The sequence below is a fragment of the Erpetoichthys calabaricus genome, chromosome 4 (assembly GCF_900747795.2).
Source record: "Erpetoichthys calabaricus chromosome 4, fErpCal1.3, whole genome shotgun sequence".
Taxonomy (NCBI): Eukaryota; Metazoa; Chordata; class Cladistia; order Polypteriformes; family Polypteridae; genus Erpetoichthys; species Erpetoichthys calabaricus.
The window spans coordinates 314,239,504-314,257,230 of NC_041397.2; the positions used below are offsets into that span (position 1 = coordinate 314,239,504).

At 40.7% G+C, this 17,727-nt stretch overlaps 1 protein-coding gene across 1 annotated transcript in view; it reads left to right on the forward strand.

Moving 5' to 3' along the window:
- The window catches only part of si:dkey-103k4.2 (Ig kappa chain V-III region PC 7043), a 75,556-nt gene that overhangs the window by 15,834 nt on the left and 41,995 nt on the right, over nucleotides 1-17,727 (forward strand). The window lies entirely within an intron of this gene.

Below are 17,727 nucleotides of genomic sequence, written 5' to 3' on the forward strand. Positions count from 1 at the left end.
TCATTCCTCAGGGTACTGGTGGGCAGCAGCGTGCGTTTAATTCCTGGGCCCGGTTGTTGTCAGTGTAGATGTTATGAATGAAGTTTATTTTTCTTTCTTTACGGCATCTGTGTGTCAATTCTGTGATTTTTATATTCAGAGAAATCAATACTGTAATCATTTTACTTACTGGAGCCCTCGTTTAGAAGATTTGCTTTATTGGATGTTTTTTTGAGATGCCTTTTTATTTTTGTTCCCACTTTGTTTCCAATCGCTCTTACATTTTAGGAGAGTCGCTCACAGATTTGACACGGTCACTCACAAAAGACCCGACTTTCAAACACAATGAAACTATTAAAAAATTTAATTAAAAAATGAATTACACCGACTATAGAAAACTGTTTATTTAAAATTGTCATTTCTACGTATTAGAAAAGTATAATAAGCACATGAGAAAAGTAGACACGATATTTTATTAAGTACTAGTTGTCCCCCGCGGCTCCACCCATGTAGTAGTGAAACGGGACAAACTTTAAAATGCAATAAAAAAATGTAATTCTAGTCAAGTGGAAGGTAGGTCAACGTCAAACATTGGCACTGTAACTGATTGTGTTCAGGTCTGACGGGAGAGCGTCCCGCGTGTGGGGAGAAGAGCACATGGCCGTGATATCTGCGCCAGTCATCAGGGCCCCGCTGCCTCCCCTCAGCCCATGGCGTCTCTCTCGGATTTGCACAAATAAATCAGTACTGTAAACAAACTATGATACTTAGTGCAATGAGAGAAGTCGCAAAATCAACCCAAATGTTCAAGCAAATTATATAAAAAAACCAGATCTAAATGTGTTAAGTAGTTCTCTCGTGAAAAGCAGACAGACAGACAGACAGATGTTGGATTTTATATATATAGAGATTAGCTGTCCCCCCACATTGTATTGAAATAGGACAGTGAGGAGGGCCATGCCCAGCTCCCTACTCCTGGCATCACACTTCACCCTCCCCTCAGAGGACAGGAAGCTATGGAAAAAGATGATCCGCTCTTGTTTACCTCGAAGGGCACATCAGTCATGCAGGCCAAATGAAAAGGTGTAGCCGCTCTTCTGTGTCAGTCCATTCCACACTTAAGAGCGTGACATCGTGTGGCATGATGTGAGGGTCTGCGTAGAGATGATGGTTAGAAAGCCATTCCCTGATGAGTGACATTGAGACTTTACTAAGAACTATTTATTGCAGGTCGTCTTCTTGTTTCTTCCCCTTTCGGCTGCTCCCATTAGGGGTCGCCACAGCAGATCATCTTCTTCCATATCTTTCTGTCCTCGTCATCTTGTTCTGTTACACTCATCAGCTGCATGTCCTCTCTCACCACATCCATAAACCTTCTCTTAGGCCTTCCTCTTCTCCTCTTCCCTGGCAGCTATATCCTTAGCATCCTTCTCCCAATATACCCAGCATCTCTCCTCTGCACATGTCCAAACCAATGCAATCTCGCCTCTCTGACTTTGTCTCCCAACTGTCCAACTTGAGCTGACCCGCTAATGTCTTCATTTCTAATCCTGTCCATCTTCATCCCACCTAGTGTGAATCTTAACATCTTTAACTGTGCCACCTCCAGCTCTGTCTCCTGCTTTCTGGTCAGTGCCACCGTCTACAACCCATATAACATAGCTGGTCTCACTACCGTCCTGTAGACCTTCCCTTTCACTCTTGCTGATACCCGTCTGTCACAGATCACTCCTGACACTCCTCCACCCACTCCACCCTACCTGCACTCTCTTCTTCACTTCTCTTCCACAATCCCCATTACTCTGTACTGTTGATCCCAAGTATTTAAACTCATCCACCTTCGCCAATTCTACTCCCTCATCCTCACCATTCCACTGACCTCCCTCTCATTTACACACATGTATTCTGTCATGGTGGTCCTACTGACCTTCATTCCTCTCCTTTCCAGAGCATATCTCCAAATCTCCAGGGTCTCCTCAACCTGCTTCCAACTCTCACTACAGATCACAATGTCATCAGCAAACATCATAGTCCACGGGCGCTCCTGTCTAATCTCGTCTGTCAACCTGTCCATCACCATTGCAAATAAGAAAGGGCTCAGAGCCGATCCCTGATGTAATCCCACCTCCATCACTCCTACCGCAGACCTCACCACGGTCACACTTCCCTCGTACATATCCTGTACAACTCTTATGTACTTCTCTGACACTCTCGACTTCCTCATACAATACCACAACTCCTCTTGAGGCACCCTGTCATATGCTTTCTCCAGGTCCACAAAGACGCAATGCAAATCCTTCTGGCCTTCTCTAAACTTCTCCATCAACATCCTCAGAGGAAACATCACATCACATCTCTGGTGCTCTTTCTTGGCATGAAACCATCCTGCTACTCACTAATCATCACCTCACTTCTTAACTGAGATTCCACTACTCTTTTCCATAACTTCATGCTGTGGCTCATCAATTTTATCCCCCTGTAGTTACTGCAGTCCTGCACATCCCCCTTATTCTTAAATATCGGCACCCGTACACTTCTTCTCCACTCCTCAGGCATCCTCTCATTTTCCAAGATTTCATTAAACAATCTGGTTAAAAACTCCACGGCCATCTCTCCTAAACTGCTCCATGCTTCCCCAGGTATGTTATCTGGACCAAAGGCCTTTCCATTTTTCATCCTCTTCATAGCTGTCCTTATCTTACTCTTTGCTAATCTGTTGCAATTCCTGATTCACTGTCTCCACAGAATCCACATCTCTTCTCTCTCCTGTTGTCTTCATTCATCGACCTCTCAAAGTCCTCTTTCTATCTGCTCAACACACTCTCCTTGCTTGTTAGTATGTTTCCATCTTTATCCTTTATCACCCTAACCTGCTGCACATCTTTCCCAGCTCGGCCCCTCTGTAGCCCACCGGTCCTTTTCTGCCTCCTTAGAGTCCAACCTCTCATATAACTCATCATACGCATTTTCTTTAGCCTTCGACATCTCTCTCTTCACCTTACACCTTATCTCCTTGTAGTCTTGTCTACTTTCTGCATCTCTCTGACTATCCCACTTCTTCTTTGCCATCCTCTTCCTCTGTATACTCTCCTGTACTTACCCCTTCCACCATTAGGTTTCCCTTTCCTCCTTCTCTGCCCAGATGTCACGCCAGGCCCCCTTCTTGCTGTCCCCCTTACTACATCTGCTGTGGTTTCCCAACTATCTGGTAACTCTTCACTACCACCCAGTGCCTGTCTCACCTCCTCCCTAAACTCAACCTTGCAGTCTTCCTTTTTCAACTTTTTCACCATTTGATCCTTGGCTCTGCCCTCACTCTCTTCCTCTTCTTGATCTCCAGTGTCATCCTACAGACCACCATCCTATGCCACCTAAATAAACTTTCCCCTGCCACCACTTTGCAGTCTTCAATCTCCTTCAGATTGACTCTTCTGCATTGGATGTAATCAACCTGTGTGCATCTTCCTCCACTCTTGTACGTAACCCTATGCTCCTCTTCTTAAAATACGTATTCACCACAGCCATGTCCGTCCTTTTGGCAAAATCCACTATCCTCTGACCTTCTTTATTCCTCTCCTTGACACCATACCTACCCATCACCTTCTTGTTTCCTCTGTTTCCTTCACCAACATGTCCATTGAAATCCGCTCCAATCACCACTTTCTGTCCCTTGGGTACACTTCTCATCACTTCATCCAACTCATTCCAAAAATTCTCTTTCTCACATTTATCATCACACCTCCAATTTCCAGCTTCATAATCATCACTCTGTCTGACACTCTTTTCACCTCCAAAACACTCTTGATATGCTGTTCCTTCAGAATAACTCCTACCCCCATCCACACCATGATAGAACAATTTGAATCCCCCTCCGATCCACCTGGCCTTACTCCCCTTCCATTTAGTCTCTTCACACACAATATATCAGCCTTCCTTCTCTCCATCATATCTGCTAACTCTATCCCCTTACCAGTCATACTTCCGACATTCAAAGTTCCTACCCTCAGTTCCACTCTCTTTACTTTCCTCCTCTCCTCCTGCCTCCAGACACATCTCCCCCCTCTTCTTCTCTTTCTTCTGCCAACAGTAGCCCAATTTCCGCCAGCACCCTGTTGGCTAACAGTACTGGTGGCGGTCATTGTTAACCCGGGGCTTAACCGATCTGGTATGGAAATTTGTATCTTTGTCTGCATGTTGATTTGGTAAAATTTTACACTGGATGCCCTTCCTGACATAACTCTCCCTATTTATCCAGGCTTGGGATCGGCATGAAGAAACACACTGGTTTGTGCATTCCCTGTGGCTGGGTTATCAAGTAGAAGAGTAACGTTTGTTGAAGTGAAAAATACACACCTTGAATGAAGGTTCTAGGAGTTGGAGGATAGGCAAACAGAGTAATTAGTTTTATTGCAATAAACAATAATACAGACTCAACCCAATTAGCCTAAACTGAGCTGCGCCCCGAACAAGTCAAAAATAACAGTTTCAATAATCATTTCTTATCATTTTGACCTCGCTCGTAACAGTGCCTTTGCTGGCTATTCTGACTCACTACTCCAGCTGGCTTCTCACAGGCCTTTCTTGGCCACCAATATTTTCTGCATCTCGTCATTCAATACCATTTTCTGTTCTCCCTTATTTCATAGCCAACCTTCAAACAACAATTGTTCCCCCTGTTCCCCTTTCTCTGTCCTCAGGTAGTTTCTGTACGTCATTCTCTTCCTGCTCCGTCTTTCCAAGTTTCTCAATATTGGTGATTTTGCTCTGAGCTTAACTAAAAAAGAAATATGGCAAATGCCTTTATTTAACTATTTGCTTGACATATCTAATTCATACTAAGTTTTAATGCTTAAAACTTAATTAATTAATTAGCTCTTAATTAGTTTTAGGTATATTTATGATAATACATGACTTTTTATTTTCCATACATCCTTATATACAGTGTCATGATGTAAGTCTCTAAGGATGAGTCCAGTAATAAGGTCAGATGGCAGGGAGGACAAAAAAAACCAAAACAAACAAACAAATAAATAGATAAAATCTGTAGAAGGTCCAGGCCAAAAGAGCATCCAGCCCCAACTGGGCATTGTACTAGGGAACTGGGAGCCCGGGATTCCCGAACATTTTTCACTCCCGCATTCCCGGGAATGAAACTGCTGTAATTCCCGGGAAAATGAGAATAGCCAAGCTCACATTTATAGTGTAAAAGTGTAAAAATCGATTAAGAAATAACAGAGTTATAGTTGAAAATAATTAAGGTGGCGCCATTGCTGCAGCTTGCATTTCATCAGACAACAGCTTTGAACAGCAACTTGAAATTGCAATGCGTCAGTCTGTTGCATCCGCATTATCTGTGCCAAGAAACTTGCCATCACAGAATGATGACAGGAAACTGGATGCATCAGTAAAAGCTGAAATGGCGCTGTTTCAGAGCAACGGCCAGTGCAGGTGTTGTTTAGTACAAGTGTATCGGTATCTGATGACTGTGCCGCCTACTTCAGTGGAGGTAGAACATGCTTTCTTAGCGGCTGGCGTACTCTGCACGAACGTGTGTTCTTGCTTGGATGACCGCACGCTGGACACGCTGTGCTTTCTACGCTCTTACTACCGCAACTAAAGATACATGTACTTAAATGACAGCATGAACGTCTTGTAGTTAAGGTTAGTCTTTTATTGGTGTCAACATATTGCAGCAGTTTTATTAAAAATAAGAGTCGCTCGTTCTAAAACCATTCGCATTTGAGATGCCTGTGCACTGTGTCATCCCCGGGAGCCCGGGATTCCCAGGAATGAAATGCTGGAATCGTAGAGAAAACAACACGTCAGCTAACAGCGCGGATAATCTGACCAGTCAGGTCTGAGCTTCTACTCAGGGTCCTACCTGCACTTTTAAATTTTACTTCAGCTCTTAATTTGTCAGATTGCCCTTGGTGTATGCTGCATTATATTTTATCATTTCATATTAACTTTTTATATTTACTGTATCTTTGGTATTCTGTGTGGTCCTTATAGATTACATCAATAATACCAAAGCAAATTCCTAATACACATTAGTGCATGGGCGGCACAGTGGCGCAGTGGGTGCTTCCTCACATCGTGGAGTTTGCATGCTCTCCCCGTGTCTGCATGGGTTTTCTCCCACAGTCCAAAGACATGCGGTTAGGTGCATTGGCGATCCTAAATTGTCCTGGGTGAGTGTGTGTGTCCTGCGGTGGGTTGGCGCCCTGCCTGGGATTTGTTCCTGCCTTGCGCCAGGGTGTGCTGGCTGGGATTGACTCCAGCAGACCCCCGTGACTGTGTGTTAGGATATAGAGGGATGGAGAATGACTGACTGACTGACATTAGTGTACCTAGCCAGTTCTGATTCTGATCCTTTATCTCTTATCAGCTTCATTTCCCGGAATGAACAAAACAATCTTAAAAACTGCCAGTTAGACCACTTTATAAATCAACCCTGACCTCTAACGCCTGCACAGTTCTCTTCACATTGATCTTTTGAAGCTGCTTTTGCTGGTACAAACCACAGGAGGAGATTTCACAGGCTGATGCTTTATTTGTCAGAAGAAAATATATAATCAAAGGCAAAGGATCAAAATAAGTAGACCTGGGCTAAAAGCAATTATGAATTAATACAAATATGAACTTAAGACAAAATGGCGGAGTGGTGGCTCTGAGGCTAGGGATCTGCACTGGCAATCAGAAGGTTGCCGGTTTGAATCCCGTAAATGCCAATAGGGACTCTGCTCTGTTGGTCCCTTGAGCAAGACCCTTAACCTGCAATTGCTAAGCGCTTTGAGTAGTGAGAAAAGCGCTATATAAATGGAAAGATCTATTATTATTATTAAGACATCACATTGTTAAAAAGACAACTCAACCTTTAGCACTCAACCTTCAGCCTTTTAAACACCCCAGAACATCGCTGACCCCCTTAAGAAGACAGGGAGGGCTATAAAAGAAATGCTTTGAATTTTCAGAGAAATTTTGAGTAGAAATAAAATATTTGTAGCACAATTTATTAGTTCAGTTATGTTATTTTTCTGATATTTAACAATAAATATAAAGTACAGTAAAAATGTTTTTGTGCTATATACAGAAATGCATTGCTAATTGCGCTCTAAAAGGTACCACCAACCAACAAGGACTCTTCACGGCTTCATGGGAGTTGGAGTTTGGTGCAGCCCTGTTGGGATCTGTGGGTTCCACCAGGGGGTGCTGTAAGTGCTGCTGAGCCCTGCAGAGCAGCTCTTCTGCCAGACCCGGAAGTACTTCCAGAAATGTGTCAACGAGCACCTGGATCACTTCCGGGGTGCCGTATAAAAGAAGCCAGCAGCCACTACTCCAGAAGCAATAGTCAGGAGGAGGGTGACGACTCTTGACCAGAGGAGTAAAGGAGAGAAAAGAGAGCAAAAGAAAGAGAGAAGAAAAGAACTGAATTGCATTGTGTTGTGCTTGTGCTTTGGGACTGTGTTATACTTATGGGGAACGAGGAAAGCGTTGCTAACAAGGGAAAATAAAATAAAAAGTCCTATGCGCTTGGAGTTGTGCATTTGCGTTTGCCTGTGCCGGGTTGGGGCGGCAGTGCCCACCTTAGAGGTCCACAATATGTATTTATATTGACCTGTAGATGGCCTAGAAGCACACCAAAGCTGAAACACAACTGCACAGACACAGTCCTGGGTTCTAAAAACACACATTTTTATTTCATCAGATACCTTTAACAGGTTTCCTTCTTTCGATCACAATTCAGCAGGTCACAGCAGTACAACCCTCTTCTGTGTCTTCCATTTCTCTCAGGTGAGTGTGGTCCTGCTCCTCTCCCAACTCTGACTCCACATTTGGGTCAATTGAAAGCCCCACATAGGTAGGGACCTCTAATGTCTGCAGCCCGCCCTGAAGGCACTCATGGAACCCAACAGGGCTGCTCCACGAGACTACAGTTCCCAACATCTCCTGTGGGTGTTTGTACGGGTACCATTGCCTGGGAACACTGGAGTCAGCCCTTCTATTTAACTGGCTTCTGGAAAAGGCAAGGATTTTAAATCAAGCCCCTCAGGGACACTGGAATATCCACTGCGGTGTTGGCACCTTCTGCCCATCTCCTGGGCAGAGAACGCCCTGACTTTCCTCTTGTCTATGCAGTGGCTTGGCCTCCCAGATATGAAAGAATCCTTGAACCATCACATTCCAGACCATGGTTAACATCCATTACAATAAATTTTGTTGTGTTTATCCTGTTTTATCGCATTACAATATGAAATTAAAATGGATTTTCATTTGGATTTTGTGTAATGGACTTAACAATAAAGTCTAAATTGTTGAAGTGGAATGAAAATCAAAAAAAAAATAAAAACTGAAAAGTTGGGCGTACCTTCATTAAGTCACATGATGAGTTGATGACGGTCCATCTGTGTTTAATCAAAGTGTCACCTGATCTGTCACATGATGTCCTGTTCTGAAAGGCCCCTGAATCTGTAACACCACTAAGACCAAAGAGACCTTCAAACAGGTCCGAAACAAAGCTGTGGAGAAGTAGAGATCAAGGCTATGTAATACAAAAAATATCTCAAACTTTGGATATTAAATCCATTATAACAAAATAGAAAGAATGTAGCACCACTGCAAACCTGACAAGAGTAGGCCGCCCCACCAGAACTCACACACCAGGCAAGGAGGGCATTCATTCATCAGAGATGCAATGAAGACACCAAGGAGATCAGACCCTTGGAGGTTTCTAAACCCAAACTCAAGATCATATTCCTTCTACTCACCAGTGCATCACTGATACTCAAGAACTGATTATTTCTTTATAGATAATAATTTCTTGCCTACGATTAAATCCTGCAAGTACGATGCTATTGTTATTCCTGACCATGCCCCTTTGATCTTAGAGCTAAAATCACTATTCCCCACATACTCATCTCGCAGATGGCGTCTTAACCAACTTCTATTAGCAGACAAGGACTACACTGAACTTATATCAAAACAAATCAGTTTTTTTCTAGAGACAAATACACCCTCAGAGGTCTCTGCAGGAACACTCTGGGAAACCCTGAAGGCCTTCTTAAGAGGACAGATTATTTCATATCTTTCCCAGAGAAATAAATTGGAAACCAAGAAGGTATCAAAGCTAACCAGCAAAATTACTAGAATAGATGAAGAACAAGCCAGGTGTCCAAGTGAGGCTCTTCATAGGAAAAGACAGGCTCTGCATTCAGAACTCAACCTCTTAACAAGTAAAGAAACTGAACAACTCATTTTTAAATCAAGGCATCATTACTATGAACACGGAGAGAAAGCTAATAAGCTCTTAGCTCAACAAATCCACAAGCAAGAAGTTCGCAATTCAATCCCAGTAATTTCCAATACAAACAGAGACAAAATCATTAACCATAAAAATATAATGCACACATTTAGAGACTACAATAAATCCTTATATTCTACTGAGTTTAAAGAAGACAAGACACAATGTAATGCATTTCTGGATACATTACAGATACTACAAATAGATACTCTTAGTGCAGAGGAACTGGAAAAACCGTTGGCACTATAAGAATTATTAGATGCTATAAAGTCACTTCAGAACTGGAAAACAGTAGGCCCGATGTCTACCCTGTCGAATTTTATAATAAACTAGCAAAATACCTGCACTTCGCAGCGGAGAAGTAGTGTGTTAAAGAGGTTATGAAAAAGTAAAGGAAACATTTTAAAAATAACGTAACATGATTGTCAATGTGATTGTGTTGTCATTGTTATGAGTGTTGCTGTCATATATATATATAATATATATATATATATACACATATACACATATATTATATATATACATACTGTACATAAACACATATATTATATATATACATACTGTACATATACACATATATTATATATATATACACATATACACATATATTATATATATGCATACATATACACATATATTATATATATATATATACACATATACACATATATTATATATATAGATACATATACACATATATTATATATATATATATATATATATATACACGTATACACATATATTATATATATATATACATACATATACACATATATTATATATATATATATAATATAATACTGTATATGTGTATATGTATATATATACATATACACATATATTATATATACATATACACATATATTATATAGCAAAATACCCGCGCTTCGCAGTGGAGAAGTAGTGTGTTAAAGAGGTTATGAAAAAGGAAAGGAAACATTTTAAAAATAATGTAACATGATTGTGAATGTAATTTTGTTATTGTTATGAGTGTTGCTGTCATATATATATACATATACACATACACACACACATATACACACATATACAGATATATTATATATACATATACACATATATTTTTTATATATATATATATATATATATATATATATATATATATATATATATATATATATACACAAACATACATACTTACATACATATACACACATAGATGCACTTACAATAACATAGAAATCAATATAAACAACATTAACATCATTATCATATGAGAATATGAAGTAATATATAAGAAGCACATTTCATATAAATATAAATTATTAAACAGTAAAATCTTCTTCTATAATTTGCTACCGTGGCTTTTCGTTGGTCTGTCCAGGATTTTAAATGACCTGTAGCTTGCAAACCGTTTCACCTATTGACTTGAAATCTGGTACACATATAGTACGTCACGTCTGCTATCCGCTTTATGGGTGATGATTGTATTACTCTTTTTATGTTTATTTTATTTTAGAATCAACTCCTATCTGCGCACACCAGGGCAGCCGTGGGCAGATGCGTATGGTGTATTCACTCCATGTTATCGTGCATTGCGCTGTCACTGGTATTTTGATAAAAGAATTTGAACAACATATAAGAAGCGTATAAATTATTAAACAGTAAAACATTAACATTTAAGAAGTAAAGTTACATTGAGTACTACTGCAGTGCCTTCGGGTATACCTCATTTTTTGTTTGCCCATTACATGCTTAAATGTATACATTTTTTGGTGTACCTACCCGAGAACACGCGACATATAACCAAGCGTGGGAGAAGCATGGATTTTAAACACGCGTTGAGTTCATCTGCTGGTCTCCCTCGTGGAATAACTGGTAATGTTTGACTAAAATGTACAGCGAGTAAAACAACATTACCTCCTTTTTTTTTTTTTACGATCTCTGAGATCTTGCTTTTTTCGGTTCAAGGCTTCATAAGCTGTTTTATGTGCCATGGTGTACTTAATAAGTACTAATTATCCCAAACCATCATCTTTGAATGTTGCAAGACTTTCGCCTTGTATGTAGATCGGGGTAATTACATTCATTGCATTCCTAGTCTGAATCACAATCTGATTGTATGGGTGGTTACCTGGCACTGTAGGGTTGCCACCCGTCCTTTAAAATACGGAATCGTGCCGCGTTTGAGAATGAAATTGCGCGTCCCATTTTGAATCAATACTGGACGGGATTTATCCCGTATTTTTTTGATCATTTTTTTTTTAAAGCAGCGTGTCATGCAAATCATCCCACACGCATTTTATGAAGATGCCTCCTTTCCTACTTTTGATTGGGTAATACTTGATGTCATCGTTAGTTTGATTGGTCTTTTTAACTGTCCAGTGAGGAGGGCGTGTCTTTTAAGTACAGTCTGCAAAGTGTTGGCACTGAGATGTGGCGTCAGCGCCATAGTTGAAGCCCCTAACGTTGCGGTCAGCAAGTCGGCTAACATCCACCATGTGCCGTCTTTCAGTTGCGAGAAGCAGATCATAGAATGGTTGAAACTGTTGCCCTTAACGTTGCGCCACGGCGTGTGGTTCGTTTATACCTCGTGTCTTCTCATTAAACTTTTATCTCGCGAATATGTTATTGCAATCCGCAGCGGGAGTGTTTCTATAAACTTAATTTAAAGTTACGTTATACACCGTGCTTTGTTTCCCTTATGAACATGCTTGTATGCTTCACTCGCTGCGTTCTCAATTGTTTAATTAATTTTTTGCTCTTCGCTGTTTCCGGCTGTTCCTCCATTTCCCCCTACTTCGTTCTTTTATCTCGCGAATATGTTATTGCAATCCTTAACGGGAGCGTTTCAATAAACTGATTGAAAATAGTTTTGCATTTACCTTTTTAGTAAAAGGCGAGCTTTTAAGCCTGAGAAATCACCCCGTAAATGCACACGTTTAATTGCACATGTGTTAATATGTATGGTTACACAGTATTAAAAGACAGTGAACAACGTCAGTTACCTTTGTTCCCGCGTTTGATAAAAGGTGAGCTTTTAAGCCTGAGAAATCACCCCGTAAATGCACACGTTTAATTGCACATGTGTTAATATGTATGCTTACACAGTATTAAAAGACAGTCAAAAATTAACGTCATTTACCTTCGTTCCAGCGTGTGACTCGTGCTGTAAATCTCTTCCTTGTTTTTAGTTCACGTGATTACGTAGGAGGCGTGATGACGCGATACGTGACTCCGCCTCCTCCATTACAGTGTATGGACAAAAAATATGTTCCAATTATGACCATTACACTTTGAATTTCGAAATGAAACCTGCCTAACTTTTGTAAGTAAGCTGTAAGGAATGAGCCTGCCAAATTTCAGCCTTCCACCTACACGGGAAGTTGGAGAATTAGTGATGAGTCAGTCAGTCAGTCAGTGAGTGAGTCAGTCAGTGAGGGCTTTGCCTTTTATTATTATAGATATATATATATACACATTATATATATATATAGCAAAATACCCGCGCTTCGCAGCAGAGAAGTAGTATGTTAAAGAGGTTATGTAAACATATATATACATATACATATATACATATATATACATATCTACATATACACATATCTTTGGTTTCCTCCCACAGTCCAAAGACATGCAGGTTAGGTGCATTGGCGATTCTAAATTGTCCCTGGTGTGTGGGTGTGTGCGCCCAGCGGTGGGCTGGCACCTTGCCCGGGGTTTGTTTCCTGCCTTGTGCCCTGTGTTGACAGGGATTGGCTCCTGTATTTAGGATATAGCGGGTTGGATAATGGATGGATGGACATCTGTATGCATAGCCACATTTGCCTGTTTTCGTTTTTTTTCAAACTTCAGTAATATTTCAGTAAACCCGGAGCTTGTCAGTTCAAATCCTGGTACTGACACCACTGTGTGACCCTGAGGAAGTCACTTCACCTGCCTGTGCTGCAAAAAACAAAAGTAATGTAACAAATTGGACCTCAGATGTTGCAAGTTGCTGGAATAAAGGCATAAGTCAAATAGATAAATATGTATTATACACATAGGAACTATTCATTTATTTTCAGTTAAGTCATCTGCAGCAAACCTTTATAAATGAGGGCTTCTCCTTTTTAGATAGTGCAAACTGTTTCTTCTTCATTGACGTTTTCTCTTGGAGAGCTTTTTTCATTTCATTGAAAATTAAAGCAGCAGCTGCCAAAATATGTAGCTTTCTTATTAATTTTTCAACATTGTGTAAAATAACTTTATAAAGTAACATAAAAGGTTTAAATACTGGTTATCCTTTTACACTAAAATATTACTAAAGAGATACAAAAAAAGTAAAATGCATATGTTGTTTTTCTTTAAGGAGATTAAATATTACTGAAGAAAAAAAAAAAAAACTAAAACAGCCAAATGGGGCTATGCATACAAACTTAAAAGGTTTAAATAAAACAGAAATATATACTTTTATTTTTACTTCCTTAACTTGTGGAGGGTGTATCCTGTAGCAAAGCCCTAAGTTTTTTCATGAAAGCCCGTTTCAGTCAATAAGTCTTAAAAACAGGTGTAAAGATATTGACAATAAGCTACGCAAACCCACCAAGACATGCAATCGTTTAAATCAAGGCGCGAGTCGAAAAACACCATCCCATACTATTAGTTAACGATTAACACATTTCTATATGTATTGTAAGCATACAATACAACTGATAATATGTTGCGCTTATTTATCTGGTGTACCGACATTTTTGCGCGTTTAACGGCTGAAATCTAACGTGGTTTGTGCCCTTCAGAATGAAAACAGTTTGCATTTACCTTTTTAATAAAAAGCGAGCTTTTAAGCCTGAGAAATCACCCCGTAAATGCACACATTAATTCTTGATCACTTCAAACAACTGAACTATCCAGAACATTTCAGGCATACATCCAGCATTCAAACTATGTATAAAAAGCACAACTGTTAAAGGAATTCAGCATTTCTTAATTGAAAATGTTCCTTTAATCCTCAACATGTCTCAATGAGTCGTTCTGGTGGTTTTACTTGACATTTTGATCTTCTGGTTTTTTGTGTTTGCAGTTGAGATGTTCTTTCCTGATTTATACTTGTTTTCTCATTAATATTTGTTTCGCTGGTGTTAGTGTTCTGATTAGAGGTTATCGGTCCTTTGATGTCTTGACGGTTTCTTCTTAGAACAGCTCCTATTACGCAATTCCGTCACATACTGGTCTATTGTTTCTCCGCTTTTCTAGAAACGTAAAAAAACTTGTGCCGCTCAAACGTCACATTGCGCTTTGGGTTGCAATACGTTTCGAATTTTTCAACTATTTTGTTCAATTTCATATTGTCTCCATCTTCTTTAAACTGAAAATTGTTATACACCTCTAGCGCCTCTTCACCAATTACATGTAGAAGCATAGACGCTTTCATTTTTTCACTTTTCCTATCTGCTTCAATCGCAGCAAGATACAACTCGAATCTCTGTTTAAATCTTTTCCAATTTTCAGCTACATTTCCCTTTAACTGGAGATTTGGTGGGGGCTGTAATCCTAACATATTTTTTTTTCTCTTTTGCTAGAACGTCTTAGCGCTTTCTGATCACGTTTTCGGGTTACTCACAGAGACGCGACTCGTTCAAAAGCTGAACCATTTCTTCACATTCCTCTTTCAATCTGTCACTTCTGACACCATGTAGTGATCTTGTTAGGTTTGTAGTTTAATCAATACACAGGATTGAAAGATATAATAACTTTTTAATAGACAGACTTTAGAGACATTTACTGTACAAGTTACTAATCGTTCTTTAGTTCACGCCCATTCTCCTACTTGCATCGGCATTCACAGGCATTACTAATCATTCTGTAAGTATCCCTTAATAGACCTTACTAATCAACTATCATTACAATATCCAACGTGGTTTGTGCCCTTCAGAATGAAAACAGTTAGCATTTACCTTTTTAATAAAAGGCGAGCTTTTAAGCCTGAGAAATCACCCCGTAAATGCACACGTTTAATTGCACATGTGTTAATATGTATGCTTAAACGGTATTAAAAGACACTCAAAAATTAACGTCATTTACCTTTGTTCCCGCGTTTGATAAAAGGCGAGCTTTTAAGCCTGAGAAATCACCCTGTAAATGCACATGTTTAATTGCACATGTTTTAATATGTATGCTTACACAGTATTAAAAGACACTCAAAAATTAACGTCATTTACCTTTGTTCTCGCGTTTGATAAAAGGCGAGCTTTTAAGCCTGAGAAATCACCCCGTACATGCACACGTTTAATTGCACATGTGTTAATATGTATGCTTACACAGTATTAAAAGACACTCAAAAATTAACGTCATTTACCTTCGTTCCCGCGTTTGACTCGTGCTGTAAATCTCTTCCTTGTTTTTAGTTCAAGTGATTACGTAGGAGGTGTGATGACGCAATACGTGACTCCGCCTCCTCCATTAGAGTATATGGACAAAAAACAGGTTCCAGTTATGACCATTACACGTAGAATTTCGAAATGAAACCTGCCTAACTTTTGTAAGTAAGCTGTAAGGAATGAGCCTGCCATATTTCAGCCTTCCACCTACACGGGAAGTTGGAGAATTAGTGATGAGTCAGTCAGTCAGTCAGTCAGTCAGTCAGTGAGTCAGTGAGGGCTTTGCCTTTTATTAATTAGTATAGATATAGATTCATTAAGCCGCCGACAAGTAGCCACCCATGGAAAGCACGCCGGAAGGGGCGTGGATTCACTAAGCCGCCGACAAGTAAGCCGCCCATGGCGCATGCAGGAAAGAGCCATGCCCACCAACTCTAAGATCATTGGATACGATGACAAATCGCAGAGCCACGCCCACCAACTCGGACGCGACGACTCTGAAAAAACGCCGTCATTTATCTTCGTCTGGGCTACAGTACACATGCACCTCTGAGCCACATTGACTTTTTGGTTACGATGCACGACCGCGTTCACCATAGCAAACTGTTTTACACGCTACATACAGCAATTTGCATCCGCGACAAACATGCATCTTCTTAGATGGTCCTGCAGGAACACAGAAGACGTTTCCCCGCCCACCAACACTCCCTTTTCCCCCGGCCCGCGTCTACCCTCGCTCTCTAGGCATTCACACTGCCTGCTCATGTGCCCAGAGGCAAAAACTCACTGACCACCCAGTTAGTCCCTTTCGTCTGTGCTAGGAGTCCACATGCACCTCTGAAGCACGTTGACTTTTCATTATTCTTTTCGGTTTCGACACCCGACCGCGTCCACCATTGAAAACCATGGGAAAGGAACAACGAAGCCCCGCCTGACGAAACTGTTGCTTTCAAACTTCGCAACATGGCTGTTGGCTTTGTTTGGCAGCATTGGGATAACTTCGGCGACGTGGTCACAAACTGCAACAACTCACCACACAAGGACGCCCTGTCTCTTGAGGCATTCACACTGCCAGAAGACAACCATGGGATACGCAGAAAATAGCCATGTCAGTCAACGCAGATCAGACACCCAGGCAAACAACACTGAATAATCAATAGCTGCAACTACTTTGACCGCCCCAACTCCTCACCTGAGTCGGTTTCGTCTCTGTTCAGCAGTGTTTCTCAAACTCGGTCCTGGTGAACCCCTGTGGCTGCAGGGTTTTGTTTCAACCAGATTCCTAATCATTAATGTCGGTGAAACTCATCCGGGATAAGTCGGTTTTTCAAACGCAGCCATGTAGCAGATTAGTCTAGCTGGATGTAATAATCCGAGATGAATGCGCGCCCCTGCGCTGAGTGAAAAGCCAATATATATTGAGTCCACAAAACATGATCAGCAAGTCTTTGATAGGCTGCAACAAAATAATAAAAGAACGGGGGCATTTTTTTCACACAAGCTGAGTGGGTGGGTGTTAGTTAGTTAGTAAGTTAGTTATTCGAAGGATTTCAACATTTAATATGCACAAGCGGTAACACTGCAAAAGCAGCCCAAACCAGAAAAGACGGCTGGCAAAAAGTGGCCAACAAATTAAACGCGTTTGCATTGTACTTACTGAAAGCAGCGTTATGGATTTTGCAAATGTTCATTTTTTTCCCTCTGCTTAAAAAACATTTAAAAAGCGGCGTGATTATGCGGTGCATACTACGCCGCAGGTTGGTATGCAGCGTGTAAAACAGTTTGTTTGTCGCGGATAATTTCCTATCCACACAGGGAGGAACCGGGAAGTGAACCCACAATCTTCCACTGTCTCCTTACTGCAAAGCAGCAGCACTACTACAGCGCCACAAGGCAGTTAAAGAATGCACCGGGCCACATATTCATTTTTTCCCCTGTTCTTAAAAGACATTAAAAAAGTGTTTCTCAACTGTGACTCCGGAACAACTCAGTACGCGAAAAGCGGCCAGAACCGCAAACAACAATGAAAAGTCTACGTGACTCACAGGTGCATGTCGACTGTGCAAAGACGAAAACGACTCAGGTGATGAGTTGGGGGTGGGCACATGAGCAGGCAGTGCATACTGAACG